Source organism: Durio zibethinus, chromosome 15 (genome assembly GCF_047325235.1).
Source record: "Durio zibethinus cultivar Kanyao isolate XHJ-2024 chromosome 15, ASM4732523v1, whole genome shotgun sequence".
In the NCBI taxonomy this organism is placed as follows: domain Eukaryota; kingdom Viridiplantae; phylum Streptophyta; class Magnoliopsida; order Malvales; family Malvaceae; genus Durio; species Durio zibethinus.
Genome location: NC_143176.1, coordinates 12559298 through 12567602, shown reverse-complemented (window position 1 = coordinate 12567602; position 8305 = coordinate 12559298). Strand labels below are relative to the sequence as shown.

The 8305-nt window shown below is 31.6% G+C and overlaps 1 non-coding gene across 1 annotated transcript; it reads left to right on the top strand.

Moving 5' to 3' along the window:
• The first annotated feature begins 6391 nt into the window (after positions 1-6391).
• Positions 6392-6498, top strand: LOC149514682 (small nucleolar RNA R71). Its single transcript, XR_016328374.1, has one exon. It is a non-coding gene; the product is annotated as a small nucleolar RNA R71 (small nucleolar RNA).
• Positions 6499-8305: the final 1807 nt, after the last annotated feature.

Sequence of the window (8305 nt, the reverse complement as noted above, 5' to 3'; positions counted from 1 at the left end):
AACTTGAATCAAACTCTTCTAATCTTAAATTGAACATTTTTCCAACCTTCTATCTTGCCAAAATTCATTTAGGAACTAAAACAAGACAAATTCTCGAAAGAAAATGGATTAAAGTATATTTTGCATAGAAGGGATCGATCCCCTATGGGAAGGAATTGATCCCCTCCCTTACTCGATCGATCCTTTAGCCAAAAGAATTGATCCATTTTTCTTTAAAAAAGCTAAATTCATGGCATTTTTCACAAGAACTAATCAATCCCTTCCTTGTAAGGATCGATTGGTTGGGGTTTAAACATACATGATCGATCCCTCCCTTAAAAGGATTGATCCCTCCTTTAAAAGGATCAATCTATTTTATAAGCAAAATGCTATCCCGGTTTGAAAATGCAAAAAAATGGATTGATCCCGTACTATAGGGGATCAATCACCAAAGGATGGGATTGATTAGGTATATTACCTGATTGATTGGGTAAGCTTTTTTAAAGGCTCGAATGGGCTTTCTTCATAACTGACCCAATTGATCCCTTACATGAGGGGATCAATCCCCTGATGCCCAGAAAGCACCAACAGCTATTTTTTCTCTGAAATTTTATAGGTTTGAAGCATTAAATGCAAGGCAACGGCTATCAACTCCTTCTTACATATAAATGAAGGCTTTCACTATAGATCAAAAGTATGAAGAGTTAAGAGAACTTATTGCCATCCACCAACCATCTTGTTCAAGCATTCAAACTAGTTCAAAGAGAGAAAAGTCTAGAAAATTCTTCCTGTATCAGTTTTTCTCTAAATTCTCTTGTCAATAATGTTGTGTACCTCAAGTTAGCAAACACCCAACTTTAAAGAGGTTCTTTAAGTTTGCAAAACACTTCAAAAATTTTGTATTGTAAGATTGTGAGCTTGAGGGAGAGGACAACCCTTAAGAGGTTGTAACCTTCAACACATAGTGGATTGAACTCTTTAGCAAGTGAGGCTAAGGGAAAGGACATAGGTGCCTAAAGAAAGGACCGAACCTCTATAAATCTTAGTGTCAAATTCTCTATCTCTATCTCTCATTTTCTTTAAGATTGCTAGTTTAGAAAAATTATTTTGTAGAATTTGTGCTTATAAGATATTGATTTTTGAAAATTTTATTATCAAGCAATTCACCCCCTCTTGGTTTATTTCAAGTCTTTGAGCTAATAGATTTAATTGTAAAAAGACTCTTTTGTTCATCTTGTAAAAGTTTAAAACCAAGAAAGACACCTTTACAAGAGATAAGGCTAGAGCTTTTATTCAAGAAAGATTCTTGCTAATTTATCTAAAGAGTTTGAATCCAATGCAACTACTTCAAAAAGATTGCTCTTGGAACTCATGTTTTGCCAAAACTCTTAAAAGATAACAAGATAAAGATTACATGGTAAGCCATATGGGAAATAAAGTCCAATCAAGAAGTTTCATTCAACCACAATGATGGCTATTTTCTTAAAGAGCCTACAAGTGCATAAATCAAGTAATAAAGTGGAGCATTCTAGTATCATCTCATTAAGGATTATATAATACAATGTTGGGTTGCTTACAATTACCAAAGGTGAAAGCATAATAGCTTATATCTAAATAGATGAAAAATTAAGGGTTTAAGGTTACACGAATCAAGTCAAGATTAAAGGTAATGTGTGGCAAGGTTTTTAACTTCGATTGGGAAGTAAAAGATTAATGCCAAAAACTAACCTTAAAGCAAGAATCAAAAGATTGTAAAACAAAAAAATCTTGAGAATGCTGAATTGCTTTGAAGAGAATAAAGGTTACATGAAAGAATTTAAAGAAGAAGAAAATGCTTAATGGTCAATCTTGCAAAGAAAATAAAAGAACTTGGATCTTGCAAAATAAAAATTGCTTTTGCCAAATTCAAAGAAAATAAGAAACAAGATTTGAATCTTAAAAACAAGAAAAGAAAGATCTCGAATGAAATAGTTCTTAATTGAAAATAATTTAAAGAACAACACTTTGTTATTGGCAAATCAATCACCTAAGTCAATAACTCAACTAAAGAAATAAAAAAACTACGAACTAAAAACTAAAAGAGAGAAAAGAATTAAGGAATGAGATATTGGAATGAGGTGAATGGCCTACCTATTTATAGATTGGGATTCGACCAAGTGAGTGGCAATTACAACTTGTATTTTTAATTTCAAGCTTTAGAAGATAAGCTTATCTTCATCTTCTCGAGAGTCATAGCTGAATATGACTTCTTCAAGCTTGAGCATGATTGATTGAATGGGTTTTAATGGTGCAATCTTGGCCCTTTGATCAATGCTTGATTCATTCTTGATAAATCTCCACTCTTGGATTTGGCTAAAGCTTGGAATTTTAAGAATATTTTGATTTTTCTTCAATTATCTTGATAATTATCTTACACATCCCTTGCTTTATCAAAACTCTTCATTGGATGAGCTAAAGAGTCCATCATGAGCATAATCACTCTTGGCCAAATAGACAAGAGTTCTTGGTGTCTTGAAATTCTTCAAAGTTAAGCAAAATAGTCCTCCTTGGATAAAATCTTCATTGGCTGAATGGATTGAGCTTGTAGAGTCCATCATCTTGCAACTTTTCTTTCTCCCTTGCATGGCCAAATATGATAGAGTTCTTGTGCAATTCATTCTCTTCGTGGCTAAGCAAATAAAGCATGCTTGTTTCAAAATTCTATCTTGGCCAACTAGATTGGAGTTTAAGTGAACTTGAAATTGCAGGAATATGGACCGAGATGGGTGGTATTGAGTTTCCTTGATTGGGCTAAATATGGTCCTTACATGCTTGTATGCATGGCTAGCATGCAAATGAAGCCTTAAGCTTAAAAATCCTAAAGCCATGAAAACAAACAAACACTAAATTTATGCAAAATTTTAAAATTTAGAACCATTTTGACATGTAAAAACTCTTTATATTTTGGTGCTATCATACCCCCACACTTGAATCTTTGCTTGTCCTTAAGCAAAACCTCAAATCAATAAAACTAAAGAGCACTATAAACATCCTCAAAGAAAAAGATTATATAAAACTCCTATCATGTACTTTGCATATACAAAGTTAAAAATAGACACAGAGTCACAAGAATTTTTTTTAAAAGCAAGCTTTCAATACATATGCTATTCATACTTAAAAATCTACTCCATTTTTAATTCATACATATAACTCAAGTAAATATAATGTAAAACACTTCATCACATTTCAATTAAAAGATATAGTAGATTTCATATGCTCACTTTCCCCTTCCCTATCCAATAATGTTAGACTTAAATATTTAACTTAAGATCGAAAGATCTTTTAGGCTTGTAATGTAAAGCTTGGGTCAAGGTAGGAAAAAGGGATTTTTAGGCTAAAAAACCTTAAGCTCACTTCTTTTGAACTTTTTAGACTTTAAACAAATGGGAGCTCTTTTTGAAACTTAGCTTGTAAGGCATCACTTTATTCTATTTTTTTTTTTGGCTGGCCATTTTTGGCTTTATTAGGCTTTACCTTTCATACTTTTGCCATTTTTTTCTTTTTTCCATTCTTTCCTTGTGCCTCATTTCCTCCCAAATACAAGAATATATCTATAATACACAAGTAAGGACAATTGGTTAGGTTAACGTAAAAAGGATAATAATAAACAAAGAAAAGGTTTTTGGCTTATTATGTGCCTAAATAAATAAAGAAAAGGGCTAATGTATTAGGCTCAAAGTATAGGTATTAGGGATGCATTATCACAAGGTGGCTTGAAAAAGGCTCAAACTATCTAAAAAATTGCCTAGATCATCTCTCAAGTTAAATAAAGTCTATGATTAAGGGTTGAGTAGGTGAATTCTAGAGCACTTATTCATATTTTAAATCTCAAGCAAATCCATATCTTACAAACTTTCACAAAATTCATAGCATTTCATATAAAGAGAATAGAAATGCATGCATAAAAATTATATCTAAAGAAAAACATGGTTAAGAATTCTTTTCAAGTTCCACTAGATCCATACTTAAAGTTTATATCATACTTTAGTCACTTCAAGAGAACATATGCAATTTTCAACTAGGTGAACATCATAATGAGATTTAGCATGTTGATTTGGTTTAAAAGCAAATATGAGTTAAATTTTCCAAAAAATAAAAAGTATTCTTTTATCCCTTCACTTAAATAAAATAATGTATTAAAAACTCAAAGGAAAAAGAAATACTCCCAAAATTTCTTAAGGTCGAATATCATAAGGCATTCTCCTTCCTTCTCTTCATCCATAAAAATAAAACACTTAAACAAACATTAAAAACATAATTGTCCTAATAAATGATAAAAGAAATAAAAAATCATAACCATACTAGAACTTGGGTTGCTTTTTAAGTAATGCTAGTTTTGGTAGAGCTTAACCATCCTTAAATTTATGAAGAATTATCTTACCCTTTTGGAGGGAGCTTACCTTGTTGCCTTATTCTTTATGGTATGATAGAAACTAACTTTAATTAAAGAGGTGGACTAACTCTTTTAGTAGGGATTATATAAACTAAGCTTGAATTTCTGGAAGGGTTAACATCACTAGAGCTAAGGTTTGCTAATTGTTTTATATGATCACGGGGCTTATCTAATATGTTCGACTCTTTCAAGGTTTCCCTAACTTTAACTGCACTAACACCTTTTTCATCTCTCAATGCACCATACTCTGCAAATACAAATTGCAACTTCTTGTTACTAAATCTAAAGGTAAGGCTAGCATCATAAACATCTATTAAGGCTTTGGTAGTAAATAAGAAAGGTCTTCTAAAGAGTAATAGAGCCTCATCATCCTCTGTCTAATATAGCAAAATCCATAGGAAAAGCATATTTTTCAACTTTTACTAAAACATTCTTTAACACCACTTATGGTAACTTAGCAAATTGATCAACAAATTTAATATTGAATTAGGGAGGCTTTAGCTCTCTACAACCTAGTTACATGAAAACACTCATAGGCATTAGATTTATACTTGAACCAAGATCACAAATAGCATCAAAGAATTTTAATTTTTTAATTTTTTAAGGTATAGTAAAACTCTTAAGATATTTTTCCTTTATAGGAAGGAGTTGTTGAAGTTCAAGGCTATAATTACAAATGTGGCTTCTTTTAATTCCTTGAGCAACTTCTTTTGAATAGGCCTTAAGACAGGTGGTGCTATGTTAAAACATTTTCTATACATTCTGACAGTCATCATAGGCCTTAGTTGAACTTCTTCTTGGACTTGTTTTTTTTCTTCAAGATCTTCTTTTGGCATTACCCCATCTTCCTAATCATTTTGGATAAGCTCACCTTGGACTATCTTTTTAAGTTCAGGCTAAAGGTTTTCTAATAGTGCTCTCTCTACTTGTAGTAGCATTTGCCCTTTTTCAAGAGTCCCTTCAATAAACTCCTATAGATCCTCTTCATAATCCATCTCAATATTCTTTTCCTTAGGGTTTTGCTCATAAGGTTCAATGTCTTTAAGGGCCTTCAATGCCATGACGTCAAAGCCTTCTAGAATTTCTCTACCAAGTCTTAAAATCTCCTAATCTTCCAAAATATCCTCATTTCCTAAAAAATCAACTTCAAGTTGTCTTACCAAGCTAGGCAGGTTTACTACTACAGGTTCATCATCTTTTTCATCAAAATCATCCATCCTAACATCTCCCAAAAAATAGATTGCATTGCATCCCTCCTTACCTTGCCTTTTTGGATTGGTTTCAATGATACTAGGCTGGGTACCTATTGGGTGATTGGCTATGGCCTGAGAAAGTTAACCTATTTGGTTTTCAAGGTTTTTTATTGATGCAACTTCATTTTATATGTTGGCATTGTTGGCTTGTATCAATTGGGTCAACATATCCTTAGAAGTGGGTTTCTTTTCTTAAGATGGATTATAGTTTGGTGGATTAGGGTAGTAATTATTATTTTGGTTGTTAAAGGGTTAGTGGTTTGGTTGGTTCCAAGAAAAGTTTGGGTGGTTTCGCCATCCAAGATTATAGGTATTGTATAGGGGTTATTATTTGCTTTGGCTTGTTGGGTGTATTAGACTAGTTTTACCCTACATTGGCATCTTTCTAAGGAATAAGGACTTTTACATATGTCAAAAGATACAAAAGGGCTTTGTATGGCATTCACAAGGCAAGCTTGGGATTGGTTTGCTAAGGATATGTTTAGTGAGGGTAGCTAATTAGGAGTTAATAGAAGTAATAGCATCAACCTTAAAAAAACCAGTAGACTTTTTACTAACTTTTCTTTCCATGTCCCAATGGTAATTATTAGTAGCCATCTTTTTTATTAGCTCATTTGCTTCCTCAAAAGTCTTGCTCATTATAGCCCTTCAAATAGTTGAATCTAAGGTGGTTCTCATAGGTGGTGTGAAACCATTGTAAAAGATCTGAATCTAAAGCCACTGAAGTAGTCCATGATGTGGGCATTTTCTTAGCAATTCCTTAAGTCTCTCCTATCCATCATATAGAGTTTCACCAACAGCTTGCAAAAAAGTGGTGATCTTATATCTTAGCTTTACAATCTTTGTTGGTGGGAAAAAATTTGGTAATAACTTTTAGACCAAATCATCCCAAGTTGTAATCGAACCAAGTGGTCAAGAAGACAATCGACTTTTTGCCTTGTCCCTAAGAGAGAAATGAAACAATCTTAGTCTTATATCTTTATTAGAAACACCATTATAGCAAAAAGTGTAACATAATTCAAGAAAATTATAAAGTTGGTGATTTGGATCATCACTTGGTAATCCTCCAAGCTGTATAGAAGTTTGGACCATTTTTATCTAAAAGTTGTTGATTTGAATAGCTAGCCTTCTAATGGATGGTTGAAAACCATCTACATTAGGAACTAATAGTTCTTAAAAGTTATTTGCCCTTTATTATTTTCATTCACCATTAGAGTAGGTGCAGGTGGTGTTGATTGTTATTTCTTCTTCTTTTGATGGTTCTTTTTATTTGTTGATCAACTAGAGTTAAGTCAATATTTTTGAAATTACGCATGCAAGCAAGAAAAAAATCAAAGAAAAGCAAAAGAATAAATAAATAAATAAATAAAAAGTTTAGATTACAAGAGTTTAGGAATTCTTTATTAATATTGCAAACACCCCTATAATCCCTAGCCATGGTGCCAAAATCTTGATTGCTACTTTTTTTATAGAGCTTATACGTGCATAGATCAAGTAATAAAGTGGAGAATTCTAGTATCATCTCCTTAAGGATTATAGAATAATGTTGGCTTGCTCATAATTATCAAAGCTGAAAGCTTAATAGCATATACCTAAACAGATGAAAATTAGGATTTTGGGGTTACGCAAATCAATTAAAGATTAAAGGCAATGTCAAAAAGCTGCAAAGCAGGTAAAATCCAAACTTTCGTATAAACAATGTACAAAGATTTTGGAAAATGAATTTGAATTTGGTTGTAATAAACAATCTTTTTCAAAGAAATCTCGTTTTAAAAAAAAATGAAAAAATTTTTGGAAAAAATGGAAACCTACAACTTTTAAACCTAAAAAAGGTAAATTTGTTGCTAAAAAGAAGAGAAAATATTCTAAAACTAATTGTAAATGTTTTCTTTGTGATCAAGAAGGTCACTATGCAAACGCTTGTCCTAACAAAGGAAAAAGTGGGAAGAAAATGATCAAAAAATTTGATGAAAGTTTTCTTCAAATTTGTTTTGCTGACGAATTACCTGACGAAGAAATTTATTATGAAGTTTTTTCTGAAACTGATTATAGTTCTTCTGAAGATGAATCTGATTTTATTTTTGTGCTGAATACTGAATCTAACACAGATAATGTTTCAGTTACTTCTTCTACAGGTACAACAACTACCAATGAAGATAATATGGTTAAACTGAAAAATATTATGAGAAAAACTCATTTTATTTCTAATGAAAAATTAAAAGCGTTACAACTCATCAAACCAGATGAGATTTACAAGACAAGTTAGTTTAAAAAGTTCCAACCTTGGTCTAAATGCCATATAGAAAAACTATCTGGTGATACAGTTGCTACTGATACTAAACAAGGATCAATAGAAATTTCTATCTTTACCAAAAAGAAAATAAACAGTTTTCTTTCTAAATACCCAAAGGTCAAATACATCCATATAATGCCAAAAACTAACCTTAAAGCAAGAATCAAAAGATTGCAAACCAAAACAAAATCTTAAGAATGCTGAATTGCTTTGAAGAGAATAAAGATTGCATAAAAGAATTTAAAGAACAAAAAAATGTTGAATGGTTGAATCTTGTAAAGAAAATAAAAGAATTTAGATCTTCAAAAATAAAAATTACTTTTCCTAAATTTTGAAGAAACATGATTT